Source organism: Anabrus simplex, chromosome 2, assembly GCF_040414725.1.
Source record: "Anabrus simplex isolate iqAnaSimp1 chromosome 2, ASM4041472v1, whole genome shotgun sequence".
Taxonomy (NCBI): Eukaryota; Metazoa; Arthropoda; class Insecta; order Orthoptera; family Tettigoniidae; genus Anabrus; species Anabrus simplex.
This window is the reverse complement of record NC_090266.1, coordinates 672,255,021-672,276,435: the sequence shown is the minus strand read 5'-3', so window position 1 is coordinate 672,276,435 and position 21,415 is coordinate 672,255,021. Positions and strand designations below refer to the sequence as shown.

General features: G+C 38.1%; 2 protein-coding genes across 2 annotated transcripts in view; one reads left to right on the top strand and one right to left on the bottom strand.

Moving 5' to 3' along the window:
* Positions 1–21,415, top strand: part of Zyx (lipoma-preferred partner zyxin) — a 242,056-nt gene that overhangs the window by 109,924 nt on the left and 110,717 nt on the right. The gene's annotated exons all lie outside the window — the stretch shown is intronic.
* The window catches only part of Ipo9 (Importin 9), an 839,375-nt gene continuing 827,988 nt past the window's right edge, over positions 10,029–21,415 (bottom strand). The window contains exon 21 of the mRNA XM_067141231.2: positions 10,029–10,063. The gene's annotated coding sequence lies outside the window, so the exon portion shown is untranslated. The remainder of the gene's footprint in view (positions 10,064–21,415) is intronic.

Below are 21,415 nucleotides of genomic sequence, written 5' to 3'. Positions count from 1 at the left end.
CCCTTAGCCAGGCCAAGGCTCAAGATGTCGAAGAGATGCAGATCTTCCTACCAGGCCAACAAGTACTGCGACCTAACCACCCAGGCAGTAATAAGATTGGAGGGTTTCACGCAGATCTCACACCTAAGTGGGTTGGTCCCATCGAGGTGGATAAACAGCTGGGCCATGGGGTCTACTTACTAAAGACCAACCCTCCTGTCAAGGTCCGCGCATCGGAGTTGAGGCAAGTCATCCAACCACTGCACATACAGAGTAAGCCTGGAGGAGAGACTAGTAATGAATGACACAGCACAGTCTGGACATGAAGAGAGTGTATTGACTATCATCGAGGAAGAGGCTGGCGGCGAGGCAACGCCGACCCCTGTAGTGATGGGACATTCGATTCCTTTTACTGAATCAATTCATTTGATTCCGTTCACGCTACGGAATCGATACAGTGATCCGATTTACGGCACATAAGATTCGCCGCTCCTACTGCATCTGTGTAGTGTGTACTGGTAAGATAGCAGCAACAGCATTCAGTGCTCGCTGCTGCCGTCTGGTCTTCATACTATGAACTGCTTTCTTAGAAAAAAGTGCTAGTCACTCTAATACATCAAAGGTTTCCGGCGACGCAGGATGGGAAAGGTCTGGGATTAGGAAGGTAGCAGCCATGGCCTTAATTAAGGTACAGTCCCAGCATTTCCTGGTGTGAAAATGGGGAAACCACAGAAAACTATCTTAACGGCTGCCGACGGTGGGATTCAAACCCACCATCCCCTGAATGCAAGCGCATAGCTACGCGATACTAACTGCACGTCCAACTTGCTCAGTCATTTTTGAAAATACGTATTTTTCTATCAGCAGAGGAATTTTTTTAAATCGTCATATTTTGTATAGGCTACCCGAGATATACAGTAGCCCACTGGTTTTTTGATTCAACATACTGTTGGTTAAGTTATTGCATCAGCCAGCTCACTTACTGTCCACATATGATTGAAGTCTTGTATAACGATGTGACATACGAACTGAGAGAATACTGAGCCGTTCTTCCCAATATAAAACAGGTACTTTTGAGTGGTCATGAGCATGACTCATAGTTATAGGGCAGGCTAAAGTCGAGTTAATTGTAAAATGTCAACTAAGTTATAATACTAAGATTCATTAAACTAATAAATAGTATAACCTAATAGCCTACCTACTTACTGGCTACTTCAGAATTATGTTTTGACTACCGTTTTAATACTGCAAATAAATCCATCTGTTATTTAAACCTCCCTGTTAGAAGAGGACAGTGAATGCAATGGTTACTATTTTCAAATCAGCTGAGCTCGAGAGTCCATTATAGCATACGATTCTTTCAGTGTACCATGGCTCTGTATGTATTGCTTCAGAGGAAGTTCAGCTCCCCACCAGTGTCCAGTGTGCCGATAAGGAGCCGTGTGTACCTTGTGTCTCACTGAGCCGTGCTTGAGCCTACGATTCTTTCGGTGTGCCATGGTTCACTGTATGTCTCGCTGCAGCGGAAGCTTGGCTCTCCGCCAGTGTCCAGTGTGCCGATAAGGAGCCGTGTGTATCTTGTGTCTCACTGAACCGTGCTTGCGCCCACAATTCCTTCGGTGTGCCATGATTCACTGTATGTCTCGCTGCAGCGGAAGCTCGGCTCTCCGCCAATGTCCATTGTGCCGATAAGGAGCCATGTGTATCTTGTGTCTCACTGAGCCATGCTTGCGCCCACGATACTTTCGGTGTGCCATGATTCACTGTCTCGCTGCAGCGCAAGCTTGGCTGCCCGCCAACGTCCAGATTCCTGCTAGTGAGCCGTGAGCTCGCCGTTCCTGTGAATCGATTCACTCGGACACTTGAATGAATTGATACACTGTTTCTAATCGTGCATTCAGTAGCCAACACTAGACACCTGACACGGCATGAGCTGGTCAAGAGAAGGAGAACACATCCAGCGACAACAAGGAAGGAAGGAAGAAAGAAGATACAATCTACGTCCAAGGCAAAGTCGACGAGTGTGACGAAATGTGGAAATTGTATTGTTTCAAGTTATAGAGGGGATATTGATGCAAGTGTGATATACAGATATAACTTAAAAACAGTATTTTCTCACCTGTGGGTAAATAATACAAATATAGAGTTCGAATTATTATTATTATTATTATTATTATTATTATTATTATTATTATTATTATTATTATTATTTACATAGTTGAATGATCGTATTGTGTGGGAGGTTATGTCATGAAACGTGCTGTATAGTACATTAATTTAAATTAATTAATAGGGGTCCTCTAATTCAATACACAAACATTTATTAATGTGAATCGATCACATGTCGTTCACATAAGGTACTAGTTTCGGCACTAAACTTGTGCCATCATCGGCCACCGAGTCAAATCAAGCAAACACAGTAACTAGAAACGAATTTAAAACACACTGTAACACCTACATAGATTAATATTAAATAAAATATGTATATGATAATATTGTACTTCAGTATAAAATCCTTTTAAAATGACGTTGACACCGTTGTTTTGTACATATGGTGGTTTATCTAGCTTGTATATGTTTTTGATCTTGTTGAAATTACGCTGCAGAGTTTAAAGTCATATGAAGTTAACACTTTGTTTGATCTGTGGTTTGGTTTCGAAAATAAACGTGCATATGATGAACTTCGTTCGACCCAAAGAATTAATTCTCACTTCAATATGGTGTTTTTGGAACCTGGAGAAGAAATTCAAAGCCGAATTAGGCAAAAGATAGAAAGGAAAGACTAAAATGAAGAACGGAAAACTAAATAGAAAAATCTAGAAATGTCGAGAAACGAACTCGCCTTGAGCAGCCTGTTTGATCGGAGGACGGAGCTGGACTGATGGATGGAATCATGAGGTTAAGGGCCGAGGCGGGGGAGGGGCAGGGATGGTGCAGAGGCGGAGCCACAAGCAGAGAGCTAAGGTGGAGCGGAAGGATGTGGTATTGGGGCAACTGATGAGGATATATATTACGTATGGTTTTACATATAGAGTTGGTAATAGGCGATCTAATATTATTTAACCGTTTAATTAAGAGATCAAAAAGAATATTAAATTTCTGGGAAATTTAATTTAAATTATAGTTAGGGTTGAAATATTGATCCCAATGAATGAAACAATTTTTGCCAGTATTCATAATTGGCCCTTTGTTAGCTATTTGAAGGATCTCAAAGTCATGTTCTGTCAGTGAACTTATGATTAGCGTCGCGAATGTGTTGGCCTATAGCAGAGAACTTGTTATATCTTACTGCGTTGACGTGCTCTGAATATCTGGTAGTGAAGCTGCGCCCTGTTTGTCCTACGTAAGAGGCGCTGCAGTCATTACACTTGAATCTATAGATTCCGGATTTAGAAAATCTGTTAGAGGTATTGACAGATGCTGAATTGTGTATAATTTCTGAAGTTCTGTTATTAGTTCTGAAGAAAATGTTCACTTTTTTTTTTTTTTTTCGAAAGATATTAGTGATTTGATGGACATCGTCATTGAATGTAAAAGTAGATGTAATGGTAGTTTTATGTTTTCCTTTTGTGAGATTAATCTTAGGCCGGTGTCTGAATTTATTGATTATCTGTTCCATAAATGATCTGTTGTAACCGTTAAATTTGGCGATTGCCCTTATAGTGTTGAGTTCGTTGTTGAGGTCTTTCTTAGTGATAGGTATCGTGAATGCATGATGAACCATACTATTGTACGCTGCACGTTTGTTGTTTGGAGGTGTATGGAATCTTGGCGAATAGTATTGGCAGTTTCTGTTGGTTTTCTGAAGATTCTATATGATAGAGCAAAAGGGTTTCTGAGAATAGTTAAATCCAGAAAATTAATTACCTTATTATTTTCGGACTCAAGCGTAAATTCAATGTGGGAGTCGATGTTGTTAAGTTCTTGCAGGGTAGAGGTCACGTTCTTGATTTCTTCAATCATTATAACAAATGTATCATGAACATACCTGGCCCAAATGAGTAATTAATTTTCTGGATTTAACTATTCTCAGAAACCCTTTTGCTCTTTCATACAGAATCTTCAGAAAACCAACACAAACTGCCAATACTATTCGCCAAGATTCCATACGGCCCCAAACACACAAACGTGCAGCGTACAATAGCATGGTTCTTCGTGCATTCACGATACCTATGACTAAGAAAGACCTCAACAACGAACTCGACACTATAAGGGCTATCGCCAAATTTAACGGTTACAACAGATCATTTATAGAACAGATAATCAATAAATTCAGACACCGGCCTAAGACTACTCTCACAAAAGAAAAACCTAAAACTACCATTTCATCTACTTTTACATTCAATGACCGATGTCCATCAAATCACTAATATCTTTCGAAAACATAATGTAAACATTTTCTTCAGAACTAATAACAGAACTTCAGAAATTATGTACAATTCAGCATCTGTCAATACCTCTAACAGATTTTCTAAATCCGGAATCTATAGATTCAAGTGTAATGACTGCAGCGCCTCTTACGTAGGACAAACAGGACGCAGCTTCACTACCAGATATTCAGAGCACGTCAATGCAGTAAGATATAACAAGTTTTCTGCTATAAGTCAACACATTCACGATGCTATTCATAAGTTAACTGACATAGAACATGACTTCGAGATACTTCAAACAGCAAACAAAGGACCAATTATGAATATTGTCGAAAATTGTTTCATTCATTGCGATCAATATTTCAACCCTAACTATAATTTAAATGAAATTTCCAAGAAATTTAATATTCTTAGTGATCTCTTAATTAAATGGTTAAAAAATATTAGACCGCCTATTAACAATTGGATATTTAAAACCATACGTAATATATATCCTCATCAGTTACCCCCAATACCACATCCCTCCGCATCACCTTAGCTCTCTGCCCGTGGCTCCGCCTCTGCCCCTCCCCTCCGCCTCAGCCTTTAACCTCGTGATTCCATCCATCAGTTCAGCTCCGTCCGCCGATCAAACAGGCTGCTCAAGGTGAGTTCGTTTCTAGTCGTTTCTCGTCATTTCTAGATTTTCTTTTTAGTTTTCCGTTCTTCTTTCTTCTTTCCTTTCTATTTTTGCCTAATTCGGCTTTGAATTTCTTCTCCAAGTTCATCATATGCACGTTTATTTTCAGAACCAAACCACAGATCCAACGAAGTGTTAACTTCATATGACTTTAAACTCTGCATCATAATTTCAACAAGATCAAAGAACTAAAGACATATACAAGCTGGACAAACCAATATATGTACAGAAAAACGGTGTCATCATGATTTTAAAAGGATTTTATACTGAAGTGCAACTTATCATGTACCATATTTTATTTAAAATTAATCTATTTAGGTGTTACAGTGTGTTTTAAAGTTGTTTGTAGATGTTGTGTTTGCTTGGATCTAACAAAACGTTAACTTCATATGACTTTTAACTCTGCAGCGTAATTTCAACAAGATCAAAGACCTATACAAGCTAGATAAACCTCCATGTGTACAAAACAACGGTGTCATCGTCATTTTAAAAGGATTTTATACTGAAGTACAATATTATCATATACATATTTTATTTAATATTAATCTATGTAGGTGTTACAGTGAGTTTTAAAGTTGTTTCTAGTTATTGTGTTTGCTTGATTTGACTCGGTGGCTGATGATGGCACAAGTTTAGTGCCGAAACTAGTACCTTATATGAACGACATCTGATTGATTCGCATTAATAAATGTTTCTGTATTGAATAGGAGGGCACCTATTAATTAATTTCAATTATTGTAATCCCACTTCAATACGGATCATGAAATTTCTAAATATCAATGCTGTATAGTACGCGAATCTTTTCTTGTGAGCCCAAGTTCCCATTCAGCACTATGGAGCTCAGGGCTCAAGAAAAGGTTCGCATACTATACATATGTATATGAGTTCAGTTAATATAAATACCTGTAAATTAATGTTATATACGTATTCACAAAGACGCACACGAAATGCTGTCAGATGGTACAGTTATTTATTTACATCTATTTACAAATTAACACACACACAACCTTAATCACAGTATCACAAACAAAACACTTCGCTCCAAGAACATCAACAAAGCTGCCATTCTAGACAACTGCCGATCACTTCAATATGGAGACTGCAACCACTGCATGTCAGCCCGAGGTCACAAGTATATTCTTGTTACACCATAACTCTACTGAACAATAACTCGTTACCATCAAGACCATCTCCTTATATACGTGCCTGGCCAGGCTTCTAGAAAGCTAAAAATTACAAAAAGTACCTTCTCAAAAATTCTAGAGTGCCTAATACATAGATTATAATGTACAGAATATTCTGCCATCATCTAGTGCCTTTCTAGAAGTTACCGTGTGTTTCAAAATTCTGTAGTGGATTATAATTATATATACAGTAAGAATAAATTATATAATATTATACTTAAATATGCTATAAATTTCACTAAACACAATCATTTCCACAAGATAAATTAGCACAAACAACATCAGTATAACTTGAGCCCACCATGGTGAACACGCGGTCAGGTCAAAACCAAATTTCAATAAATTACAAGAGAAAAATATTCTAACTAAATCATCCATTCCATATTCACACATATGGCACACATATTTTATTTATACTATTTACAGACAAATTCTAGAATATAATTTTGCATTGTGATTTTCATCATAATACCCTATCAATGGATTAGTCAGATGACTTTATCCGGTAAGTTATCACGTTTGACAGTAAGTGACATGTGATCGAATAATGGCAGTCACTTTAAAGAAAATAGGAGTATTACAATGTCGATCGGTAGAAATTCAACAGTTTTATAATCAGAAGAACTGGTCGACAATCAGTAGAGTTAGACTTAAATGTCACCAAACATGTGTTCAATGAGTTCCGATAAATTATTATTAACCCTAAATTTCATAATTATCACATAACACATGCTGAAAATTCACAGAACACATGGCAACCCAAGATACATGCTTCTCAAAAATAATCCACAAATTAATCCCACAGGATCGCCGTATTCCAGGCTCATAATTCATTAACAGAGCACACATTAAATATCTTACAAGAAGAGCAAATATTATTTATCACTCATGACCGTTAATATTTTGTTTAACCCAGTCTCAAAATTTATTATTATTATTATTATTATTAGTGGTGAATTTTAATTCCACCATAAATCTGAATTTAACTCTGAATTCGATGACACTGTCCTGCATAAATCCATAGGAATGCATGAGATGAAATGCACACTGAAATTTATAAGACACAACACAAATTCAACCCCGAAGACTTCATGAATCTAGAATTATTTTTGTTACGGAGTTATCCGCGGAGGGCAGAGGTGAAAGAAGGTGCGGGCTGGAATGGGTCTAACTACAAGTCCGAAAGATGAATTATATTTTCAAATAGACTTTCAAAATTCAACAAGTAACAAGTCAACAACAAGCCAAAATCAGGTACAACGAAATCACAAGTTTTAGGAGATCATTACAAGATCTGGGCTTCGAGCCCCAAGTTTATAATTCCTGAGCTCTCAGCTCACAACCACAAATTACCAAAGGGCAGAAAACCCCTAATTACATGGAGCACTTGCGCCCACCTAGTAATGTCAAACCTTCTAGAGGCACCTTTCAAAACACCATAAAGAGCTGACCCGCTCTCAATCCTTCAAGCCTATTAAAGGCAATACTATGCTTTACCATCGCTTGCCATCGAGGCGCAACTTACAAGAATTAAACAGGGGTATCTCGTACCCAGCCTATAGGGCCTTAAAAGAAAAATAATAGGTTAATTAAATGGCCCAAAATACCAAGATGAATGGAGGCGTTGCTTGCGCTCCTACATGAAACCTTATATAACCTAAGGGGCACTAGGCCTATGACACAGGGGCTATTCCCAAGCTAGGGAGGTGACTCGTATATGAAAATTTTAATACATTAAAAGTAGAAAATCGGTTATGAAAACGTAGTCACCTCAAATCAAAAACGAAGGGGATCTCGAGAGGGTAAAGCACACTCTATCCCCGATTTACAGTTGAAGTAATAAGAAAATTTTACATAAGCCGGCACTAAGTTACATTTTTAGATAGTTAGGTTACATTAAAATGGTTTCGGACCTTCCCCGAGGGTTAGACTGCTGAGCTAGCAAGAAATAAAGATATTAAAAGGCCATTACCTTTGTTGAAGAACTGCTGCCCGAAGGAAGAGGCGCTACCCGCCCCCTGCTATACTTCCATTCACTAAGCTAGATGTTGTTGAAGTGGCCGAGAGACAAGAAATTCAGCAGTTTTTATACCCTCGTGGAAGATTCGAGACCTTTCATGAATAAAACAGCCACACCCACTACATTTTATTGGCTGACTAAAGGTTACACCTCAAAATTGGAGAAGAAAGACCCGATTGGTCAAAAATTAATTACAGAAATTTATGATTGGCTAAATTCAAAACTGGCGGAAAGAAAGATTAATATTGCCAACCCACTAATGAAAGAACAACATGTAGTAAAGAACAAACTTATGAATACAAAATATCTTCAAGAAAGGTTCCTTCACTTCGCACCAGGGTGCATGATCATAGTTTTTGGTAGAGACATCTGTGAGAGAATGTCCTCACTTCTTGATAATTAGTAAACAAAAACAATTCGAAATTAACACAGTGACATCTTCTGATAAACGGTTGAATTAATTCAGAGTTCAGAGTTTCAGCTGTAGAGGAGTACCGGTACAATTTTAATTAAATTATATTTTATCCAAGAGGTCCATTACTTTTAAATATTAAGTATGTGCATGGAAATTAGAGATGATCTCGGAAGACATTCTAGAGCAAACTACACTAATATAATCCAAATTATATTCACACTCATTGTACCAACACCACCATGACACCAATAGAGGAAAATGTGAAAATATTGCATAATTGCACTAATCTAATGAAAATATCTATTTCAATGAAGAGATACCTACTATTTCTACATAGATGGACAGTAATAATATCACAAAAGTGTACCTAAATTTGTGATGGAACTCAATCTCCTTGTGGGTAATTGATTCTGCTCACATAATGCAAGTCGTCCAGTTCGCTCTCTCCCTCATGTTGGAAGTTGCCTACATTTAGCAGGGCATGATGACAGCTAAGTCCATTTCCAGCAATGAATTATCAGCTCCTTGTGAAGGTAGGCGAAGCATCCTGGTGTAAGTGATTGTCCTGAATTGTAGAGGTCCTCTTCCTTCTTGAGTTCCGATGATGGCCGAAACTAACACAAACAGTTTTAGAATTTGTTCCAATACGAACATGTTGAATAAATATCTTGACAAAGACACTTAACATCAATAACTGGCTGAACTTTTCAGAGTCTGTTTTCTTTTCTCACTTCATCTGTAACAACAAGATTGTCCACAAAATGTTAATAATTTCTTAGTCTGTAGAATCTATCCCTGGGAATTTGTACTGCAGCAGGAATCCTCAAGTTTGGACAATAATACAGTCTAAGTCGTGGTAGCTTCAAGACACCAGTAATGATGTGAGCTCCTACTAGCATTTTGTACTCTCCTGCTATGCTCTCAGAGGCTTGGAAACGTTGTCCTGAAGGGCTCTCCTGTTGCTCTGATCTGCTACAAGGTTCCAGAAATCATCAAAATACTCATAAAAATAATCGAGGTGTCCAATAGTCCCGTCCATTTACTTCCCAGTCAAGATCCTCTGCGCAGTTAGCAGTGGGATTGAAATCTTCTGCTTTCCATTTTAGTTCCCTGGATTTTTTATTGGTTTATTCTGATTCTGAAATAAAGAAAGTAGAATGCCTAATTAATCTCAAAAGTCTTCCATCATAATTATTCATATGTTCAATATACTGATCAGTACAGTAAATAATTTACCTCACAAGGAGTAGCATCAGGTTCTGAATGGGGGCTTGAATCTGAACCTTCCATATCACTGTCTGATGACATAGGTTGAACATTCATCTTCATTGTCATCAGATGATGCATCTTCAAGATCACTGTTGTCCAGTGCTTGTAAAATCCCCTCTTCCGTAAGTGGTTTCTCGTGGCACACGCCTAAGGAAAAGAAAAATGTTTGTAACTAAGATTATGTCTCGCATGCACATTACAATGAAAAGTCAATTGTTTATCTTATTATTTGAGTGTACAGTTGTCTAAAATAAGGCAGCAATTGATATTGTAAAATATAGATGGCATATCATACCAGCAGAACCAGCAGAATGCCACATCATGTGTAACAACAGACTTTAAGCCTGTAATGATCATGGGACCAAGTTAAAACCTGATGTCCAGCTGGCTGAACAGGTATTTTCAGAGTATATATTTCAGATAATTTCAACAAAATTCGGATTTCAAAATACATGAAAGTGTAGCTAGAGGTCTTAAGAATGATATTTTAACTACATAAATACTGTAATTCAAATAATAATAATTGTCTAATGTGCATGTTTATGTACTTACCCCCCTTCAACATCCTCTCTGCTGTAGCCATGTTGATTTTGGCAGGGGTGGCAATTGTTGGAACCAAAATTAAGTTGAAAGGTTTTTTTCCCATTAACAGGGGAAGTTGTGGAATATCTATATATGGCTACAAGGAGAATTCAAATAGCAGTAAGGGTGTTATATGTTTTAAAAAATATCCAGCTGACTGGACACCGGGACTGAGGAGGATATTTTTTAGTTTTGACCCTAGCCATATATTAAAAAATGTAAGATGACAACACTTGAGCAGGAATTTTAAAGTAAATGGAAAAAAGGCTGTATCACCTGCAAAAACAATTGGTAGTGGAACCCGTGTGGAAATTAACTAGGAAAGTAGTATACCCTACAAATTTGGAAAAGATGAATGTTTAAAGGACTAAAGTAATATTCTCGACAGACACTATTGCTGACCTAAGAAGTTTGGAGAAAGTAAGCCCAGAAGAAATCGTCGACAGGAACAGCTTCAATGAAACCCTTGAAATGTTTCAAACATGGCATGATATGCATGATTATTTGCATTACAACAAAAATGGATCATAAGCAACATTCAGAATTTGTGTATTCTCCGTAAGCATCATAATTAGCTATACATTAGTGAATTTTCACAAGCACTTATCACAAGATCCATGCTGAACATAAGAAGACACTCAAAACATATGTCTAAGAAAGGCGACTCTAGCAGGAGAACTGAAAACTGAATTCGGTGACCCTACCTCTCATTGCTCTTGTATAATAGCGTAAGCAATGGTTTGAAACACCAAACAAAAAATACAAAAAATGCGCACAAAGAATATGGACTGATCGACTTTGACGAAGGTTATTACATGTGATAAAATTCATTCTTGGGTCCGTATTGAAAGTATTTGTATTAAATAACACTTGTATGTTTTATTATTTGTCCACCTATTCAATACAATACAATACAATCTTAAAAATTAGGACATTGTCCTTATAAAAATTGTTGACATGAAATTAATATATTAGATGGTACATGTTTTGCCTATCAATAGTAGGCATCATCAACCATATTTTTCATCTTAAGAATAGATCAGGTACCTGATTGGAAATAACTTATGAATGCTGTTAAAAACTATGTCGTGTAAAATGTATTAGAGAACGTTAAACAACTATTATAATATAAAATGTAGTATGCTATTACTTGACAATATTTGTGGTAATATTGGAGTCTAAAAATATGACAGTTGTTTGAGGATTATGACATATTAAAAGATATTACAATAAAGATGGTTTTCTGATTTTTATCTTTATTGTAATATCTTTTAATATGTCATAATCCTTAAACAATTGTCATATTTTTAGACTCCAATATTATCACAAATATTGTCAAGTAATAGCATACTACATTTTATATTATAATAGTTGTTTAAAGTTTCCTAATACACTTTACACGACATAGTTTTTAACAGCATTCATAAGTTATTTCCAATCAGGTACCTGATCTATTCTTAAGATGAAAAATATGGCTGATGATGCTTACTATTGATAGGCGAAACATGTACCATCTAATATATTAATTTCATGTCAACAATTTTTATAAGTACAATGTCCTAATTTTTAAGATTGTATTGTATTGAATAGGTGGACGAATAATAAAACATACAAGTGTTATTTGACGAAGGTGCCGTATGTGCTATTGTTAACAATTTTTATTTAGTTGAAAAATGTTTACATAGAGTTTCAAAAATTTGTGCAAAGTTAGAGAAAGACTTTGAGTTCAAAGGATCCAATACTAGTGTCAAGCGAATCCTTCGATCATTAGGATATCGTTGGGGGAAAAAAACAAAAACAAAACTAACACAAACAAGCGCATCCTAGTGGGAAAACATGACATAAAATACAAAATATATGTTTATTTGAACCCCCCGTGGCTGGGGGACACAGACGAAGAATACACCCACGGTATTCCTTGCCTGTCGTAAGAGGCGACTAAAAGGGGCGACCAAGGGATGATTGATATAGATGTTGATTCCCATAGGGAATCTGAAATATTTGTTCCGAATGAGTATTGGTATCAAGGGATGATTGTCTTAGAACCATGAAACTACTTGTGATTAGTATCACCACGTGGGGAACACCATAGGTCACTTTTACCTGCGCGTAGTACCCCTGTGATGAGTACCAAATAGGTTTGTGATTAGTAGCAACAGACTGCATTGCCGGCTTTTACAGTACCTGTGATTAGTACCACTTTAGGAGCGACACCATGGTTCTGGCTTGCCTATGATTAGTACCTACTATATGAGGAACAGCAGTAGTAGTACCACAACGTGTGGAATACCACGAGTCTGTGCGCTACTTTTGATTGGTACCGCACCATGACAAATACCATGGTTCTACTTTCCTAGTGATAAGTACCATTATGAGGGGCTGATGACTTGGATTTTGGACTTCTTTAGACTACAAGCATCATCGATTCAGTATTGTGCTTGAGAAGCAGTCTCTTGGTAGTAATACTATTGTTTAACACTAGTCCCTAGGAATGTGGGGCATTGTGCGTCGGATCCACTGATTGTTTTAAATTCGTATCCATCCATTCTTCATCCTCAAGTTTTGAATCCTGTTCAGTGGAAGATTTTGGACTTTTAATTTGTCATTACATTTCGTCCCATTTCGTACCATTAGGGGCCGATGACCTAGATGTTAGGCCCCTTTAAACAACAAGCATCATCATCATCATCATGTTTATTTGAAAAATTGCCTAGTATCGGGTGGAGGATAGGCCTATAGTGTACATGAATGAAACCTATATACAAACGTCCCATGTATACAGCAAAGGCTGGTCTGTTAATTCAATATCCGGTATATCAGCGTCCATGTCAAAAGGAAAAGACTTATATTTATACATGCTGGTGGGGAAATGGGTTTCATTAAGAACTGTCTGCTAATCTGGAAGTCTGGCAGCAAGATTGGTGACTACCACGATTACATGAATAGTGACAATTTTTTTAAGTGGGTGATAGATATGCTTATTCTTAATCTTCCACCTCGCAGTGTTCTTGTAATTGAAAACGCGTCATATCACAACAAGGAAGTAGATCATGCTGCAACTTCCAGGTCAAGGAAAGTGACGATCTCCTGGCTAGTGAACAGGAACATTCCACACCGTGAGACGATGTACAAACACGAGCTTTTTGAGCTTATCAAATTGCAGAAGCCGGCACACAAATCCTACGTCCTAGATGAACTTGGAACTTGTGGAACAGTACAGACACTCGGCCCTTCGACTGCCCCCACATCACCCTGAATTAAACAGTATTGAAATAATGTGGGTAGAAGTGAAGAACTGGGTAGCTTCTCACAATGTCACCATCACTACTGACTACGTAGAGAAACTCGCTAGACAGAAATTGGCATCAATATCCGCCAAAGACTGGAAGCGTAAATGTAAACACACAAAGAAGGTGGAGAAAGGCTTCATGAGGGATGAGGAACCTCTTGAAGACATTATAGAGTCCTTTTGTGATCCAGCTGGGAGCCAACGACACGTCATCTGGTGAGGACGACAGAAGTGATGACGGAGAACTCAGTGGAATTGAAGAGCTGTAGAGGACATTATAAAACATGTACGTGCTCATTTTGTGAATATAGTGTGATAATTTTATTATTTATTATTTCAAGTGTCATTTAAGTTATTTTTGTATGCATACGTTGTTGCCTTTTACTCAGCATATGTGGACCCTTTATGGTGTTTCCTGTTATGAATTATATTTTGTTGCTGTACCTGAGAACCATTATATCGGTACATATGTCATATTGTTAAGTCACATTTCTTATGTTACAGGAAAGCAACAAAATCTTGGCATTAAGAAGTTAGGAACAAATGATCATATAGTCTAACCCTGCTTTCTCGCCTTATAGCAAAATTCGCTCGCTCGCTCACTCACTCACTCACTCACTCACTCACTCACTCACTCACTCACTCACTCCGTAGGCTTCTGAGGGATGTGAAGTTCCCGTGCCGATCTCTCAATACTTTTCTATCCTTTTCAATCTTGAGCCCGCTCTTCCCAGTTATCAGTTTGGAGGGTCCAGCATACCTTGTTGATCTCCTTCTTCCAGGTGCTTCCGGGGTCTTTCTAGAGGTCTTTTCTCATTAAGAGATCCCTTGTATAGATCTACTGGTGCTCTGTTATCCTGGATCCTCAGTACATGTCCAGCCCAGCATAATCTGTTGGATTCTATCGCACCCATTATAGTGTGTTGTTGAGAGAGGGCGTAAATCTCATAATTAGATCTTTTCTGCCAGCCTTATAGCAAAAGTTCTTCTTCTTCTTATTATGATGATGATGATGATGATGATGATGAATCAATCCTTTCTCTGTGTGGTGTTCTTTTCCTCTCATCTTTCGAGATGATAGATTTGGCTTTTAATGTAGATTTGTCTTGGAACCTTATAGTTTCTTTTTCAGTTATTACTTTAGTTTTACTTTTTTAATTCTACCAGGTATTTTTCAGTTTCTTTAAACCAGTTCAGTTTTGTTTTGCAGTTATGGAAGAAGTGAAAGATTAGTTCGGTTAATCAATTAGAGTTCATTCTGAGGAGAAGATGACCATAAAAAGTTATCCTCCTTTTTTGCATGGTACCTGAGAGTTTTCAAATTTCTTGTGTGTTTCATCCTTGATGTATATTATTATTATTAATATCGACTTATTTTACATGACGTGGCTCAGGTTATGAAGCCTGCTGTTATAGCAAACCATATTCTACACTGTACATCTACAGCGTCGTAAAGTTAATTTTACATCAAATTATAATTTAAAATAATGACTACGCAAATTCATACAAGAAAACAATTTTGACAGCTACTATAATAAGAGGTTAAATTATGTTCTAACTCTTTAAATCTATCTATCATCTGTAACACTTGTAAATACATTCGTTTGGGCTAGGTATGTCTGTAGTTTACAGCTGGAAGGGAATTCCACTAACTGAAAATCTGCAGAGTGTTACATGTCAGTTATAACAAATATTTTGGGTCAACTGTACATCGCCACAACACTGAGCGAGAAGGGGAAGTCAGCATTCTCACTCCCACGGCTCTGCTTTCTCACTCGCACACTTCCCCTCACCGGCTGTCTTCCTAGCTGGCTTGATCTCTAAATATTAGTATGTAGAATTCAGCAAGGGCAGAACAGAAATACTTTATCATGTACCATTTACAAGATATCAATTTTAAAAAATATGACTGTGAATGTGTATATGTATGTGACAATTATCGAGGAATTACACTGTTGTCACAAGTAGCCAAAATATTGGGGGGAATAATAGAAAGGAGGATGAGAAGAAAGGTGGAAAGACATTTTAAAGAAGAGCAGTATGGATTTCAACAGCGCAGGTCAATTATATACCCTATGTTTACCATGGGATTACTGATGGAAAAACAGTGGGAATATGGAAAAAATCTGGTGATGGCATTTCTTGACCTAGAGAAGGCATACAATAGTGTTAAATAGAGAAAAAGTGTGGGGAAATCCTGGAAGGAAAAGGATGTGGAAGGCAATCAAGGGTACTAGTGAAAGCTAATTATAAGAATTGTCCCTGTTGTGTCCAGACCCTAGTGGGGAGAACAGATTGGTTTAGAACAGGGGCGAAGCGTCAGGGGAGACAGGGTAGACAGCGTGTACCCTTAACATTTTGTGAACGAAATCTTATCTAGTTAATTTTGTATAATAAATATTTCCACATTCATGACATTATTGTATTCCTCGCTTTACTTATTTTCATCAATCTTCGGCAATACTAGGGCTCACGCCAGTTCCACGAAACACGTAAGCGAAAGTAGACGCTGTCCATTCTGTGTATGTTCCCTTTGATTTTCAAACTTTCAGATAGAGCAACACTAACGCTATCTGTAGGAGCTGACTGTGCAACTATGACTTTCTTATAGCGAGATTTCTCCGCCCAGTAGACAGACTTGCCAGCGTCTCTTGTTGCTCTCATTGGCTAGTATTTGGATCTCGGGTATAAATGTGCTCTTATTGGCTACCGGTACCATCTCAAACGTGCTTTTAATGTAATTAATTTGAATTTACTTTATTATAAGACACGTCTCAAAATAAAATAATATTCAAATACGAAATATAGCACACTTACATCTAATAAATGAATGACAGCATGAAAACCTTTCAAGTATATTCATTTCCTTGCCCACCAATATTAGTCACGATATTATAACCCCAACAACTATTGGCTTACATTCTTAATAATGAACTCCAGAGTGTACATAAGGAAACAACAAAATTGCTTAACTTGATGGCGTATATTCCGTTAACGTCAGTTTCTAGCGATCACGCAATGGGTGCCTTCAAACGAATTAAAACCTATTTAAGGAATTCGATGACCAACCATAGACTGTCTAACTTGGAAACTCTAGAAGGAGCTGTTGTGGTATCTTAGCAAGACCTCCGACTTCAAAACGAGAGTAATAAATATATTTGCTGAAATGAAGAACAGACGGATTGAACTCATTTACAAGAATATTGTTTAAGGTGATTTGTACGAAAGCCTATTTATTTCTTATTTCTCTTATTAAATCTACATATAAATGAAATACGAGGGCTATTTTTTTTTTTCAAGGTCCGATTGGTCATGAAATGAAACAGCAGTACATATTTGACACTTTTCTATTAGTAACACTTACTGATACATCACAGCTATTTTTCAACATAGTCGCCTTGCAGATTGAGACATTTGTCGTAGCGTGGTACCAACTTGTCAATGCCCTCTTGATAGAACGTTGCCGCCTGCGCCTGTAACCATCTTTGTATGCCGGTCTGCAGCGCCTCATCGGTGTCAAAACGCTGTCCTCCTAGCCAGCGTTTTATGTGAGCAAAGAAGTGAAAATCTGATGGAGCCAGGTCCGGACTGTATGCTGGGTGATCGTAAACGTCCCACTGGAAACGCTGCAGGACGTTCGTGGTGGCAGCTGCAGTGTGCGGCCAAGCATTGTCATGGAGGACAATGCCTGATGACAACATCCCTCTCCGCTTATTCTGAATTGCCCGTCGTAGACGTTGAATAGTCGCACAGTATGCGGCTGCAGTGATGGTGGAACCATGTTCCATGAATTCCACCAACAGAACTCCTTTCCGGTCCCAGAACACAGTAGCCATACACTTTCTGTTGGAGAATGTTCGCTTGAATTTCTTTGGCTTACTCGGGGAGTGCGAATGCATCCACTGTTTGGATTGCTCTTTTGTTTCTTCCGTTTCAAAATGAACCCATGTCTCGTCCCCTGTGACAATTTTGTTCAAAAAATCCGGTCCTTCATCATGGTAGCGCTGTCGCTGTGTTTTGTGACGGTCAGACAGCATCTTCGGAACCCATCTCACACAAAGTTTGCGGTACTGAAGTGTCTCACTCACAATTGTGTAGAGAGCTGACCTGGAAATTTCAGGAAACGAAGCACTCAGCACAGAAATTGTGAACCGACGATTTTCTCGAATTGCCTGATCCACACGCTGAACAAGATCATCGGTTGACACACGCTTCCTTCCCTGGCCGCCTGCATCATGGACGTCTGTACGCCCTGCTGTAAAGTTCCTGCACCATTGTCGCACTTTGCTGTCGCTCATGCACGTTTCACCATACACACGACTTATTCGGCGATGAATTTCGGCTGCATTGCACCCCTCAGCCTGAAGAAATCGAATTACACCGCGTACTTCACACTTGGCAGGCGAAGCGATCGTTGTAGCCATGTTTACGAGCGCGCTGCACGTTCACTACTGACGGGACTTAGGCGAGGCGCATAACGGTCATTTCAGAGACGTTGCGCAACACATCTGCGCAGCGGTTCATCATATATTCGTGGGCGTTTGACTGTCGCGACCGATCGGACCTTGAAAAAAAAAAAATAGCCCTCGTATATTGCCATTTTTTATTCTAAAAGTATGTTGTTATTTGACAACTCCCGCTGCCTATTTAGTCTATATTTAAAATAAAATGAGTGCACGTAGGCTTATAGTTTGTTATAGGATTTGTCTTATTTTCAGTCATTAATATAATATTAAATATAGATCTGTATGTGTCGAAAACAAAATTCAATATATAATATGATTAAAATAGTTTAAAGTAAAAAATCTCTGTCTCCCCCTTTACTGAGTTCACGCTTTGCCACTGGTTTAGAAAACAAACAGGACTAAGACAGGGAAGTGTATTGTTTCTATATTGTCTCCACTTATGTTAATAATGGTTATGGATGAAATTCTAAAGGAAACAAAGGCAAGATATGGAGGGGATATGAAAATATTGTTTACAGATGACATAGTGATCTGGGGAGTCAACAATCCAACTAGATGTTTTAAGTGACAATATTGATACGGTATGGAAATCAGTGTGGAGAAGAGAAAAACAGTGGTGATGACAGGAGGAGAAACAGAAGGAAAAGGAATCATTAGTATCAGGGTACAAAATCTTGAGGTTATTGAATATTTCAAATATTTGGGAAGTGAAATAATGCAAGATGCAAGATTGGATAAGGAGATCAGCAGAAAGTTACACGCGGGAAATACGTTCTATCTGAATGAAAGGAACCTGCTGAGGAACTGAGACATTCCTATGAAATGTAAAGAGATAATGTACAGGATGTACTATACCCTTATATTAACCTATGTATCAGCGACTTGGACTTTGACAGCAAGAAATGAGAGTGAAATTCAGGCCATTGAGATGAAGTTCCTTAGGAGTATGGTAGGGAAGACAAGGAGAAACAGATTAAGAAATGTTGAGGTCAGAAATGTTGTAGGGGTAGAAAAACTGAGTGATAGGGTGGAGAAGAATATATTGATGGTTTGGACATATTATGATGATGGAGGAAGGAAGGATACCATAACAAGTGTTGGAGGCTAAGATAGAAGGAAAGAGGGCGAGAGGGAGACCCAGAGCAAGATGGATGGCCTCTGTCAAGAACAGTATAAGAAAAAGAAGACCGGACTGTGATACAGTTACTGAAGAGGTGTGGTGGAAGGAGAGGCAACGATGGAGAAGTGCCATCAACACCCCGACCTGGCAGGTGCTGGACAAGAATAAATGAAAATGTTGAATTAAAAACAAAGCTATCCTAAAATACTTTTATCATGCAAATTTATGGATATATGGAAATAATTTTAACACATACAAAGCAAAATTGCCAGTCATAACAATTGGAAGAATACATAATTCTGACTTAGTATGTGGAGAAAAGTACTATGGGGATAGGACACCCCTTGGTGAAAATAAAATATAACCTCAGTGCTATATTGTATTGGATTTATGGAATGTTTCAGAAACTTTATAGTGCATTACATAATAACAAATAAAAATAACGCGAACCTATGCAGATAATTTGTTCATGAAACAAAACACCCGTTTCACCTTCAGTTCTTCCAATCAATCACCACTGATCTGCATTTAGCGCAGTCATGTGGGTGGCAAATTCCTTATCTGTTGTTTACATAGTCTTTTCTTAAATAATTGCAAAGAGCTTGTAAATTTATTGAATTGTATGTCCCTTGATAAATTATTCCATTCCCTAACTCCTCTTCCTCTAAGTGAATATTTGCCCCAATTTGTCCTCTTGAATTCCAACTGTACTTCATATTGCAGCCGACCATATGTTTAAAATTGTCAGAGGGTTAATTTGAGAACGCAAGACCAACATGGTGAAGGGAAGTAATAAATCTGTCAGCATTGATAGCATTGAAGAGAAGGGTACCAAAACATAACTCATAAAAATATCTGAGGAAAGAAAAGATAAGATAAACACAGCCCTTAGATAAATGTATCTTAGTATAGTACCTTCATAGTCTTCAGTTGGCTTTCTTTTCTCATTGTTGTAGGAGTGTAATATGAGGGTTAGGGTAGCAGCTACTTTATTCCTCATATTTTCGTGGTGCTACTATATAATAGTCATATGTGTTGGAAAGCATGACACTCACAGTATATGGGCACAGCACGAGATGGCTGTGTATTGGACAGGTACCACTCGCAGGGCGATGGGACAGCAGTAGTGAGTCAGGCTCCGTGCAGAATGGATGTGACGAGGCAAGAGCAGTGTGGAAAGTACTGGAACACTTGCTATGCTTACCAGACTTTGTCTCTGTGCGATTTTGATCTCCTCTCCAACGTGAAAGAACCATTGGATGGGAGACGGTTTGGGATGCGAGAGGACATTGACAATGCTGTGCAACATGAATTTGCAAAATTCACACATGTTGAGGCGACTGGTATCCGACGTCTCCCGCATCATTGGCAAAAAGTGAGGGATAACCTAGGGGACTATTTTGAGTGTTTACTGTAAGGGTTACTGTACTCTCTGAGAATGAACATTATGTAGCACAAGGATTTCCTGGCTGACAGTTTTGTCACTTTATCCTACAACTGGTAAACCTACTCAGCATTTTTCATACATTCACCTGCACTGTATGCTCCTTACTCCCATCTGTATATTTCCATTTGTCTGGTAGATCCCGCATCCATGCTAATAAAAATACTTGCAATGACTTACGTCCCTACCCTCGTATTTGCTAGTTTTTAAGTGTTCCGTAGTGTTGTGTATAGTGATATGTTAATAAGGCTCGAGTCTCTGCAGCACCAAGAAAGCAGTGTGTGAACAACCTGAACAATTTTTATTATGTATGTGATTCGTACTTGTAACGGAGGCAGAAACATATTACACCCTTTATTATGAAAGTGTATCTTGACTATTTCAAAGTAAAGCTTGGAGATAAAGACAAAAAATGGGTGCCACATACTACATGTAAAACAGGTTTTGAAGAACTAAGACAGTGGTTTAGTGGAAAATAGAATTCCATGCTGTTTGGAATTCCCATGATTTGGTGTGAACCAAAAATCATTATCATCAAGAATTCCATGCTGTTTGGAATTCCCATGATTTGGTGTGAACCAAAAATCATTATCATGAT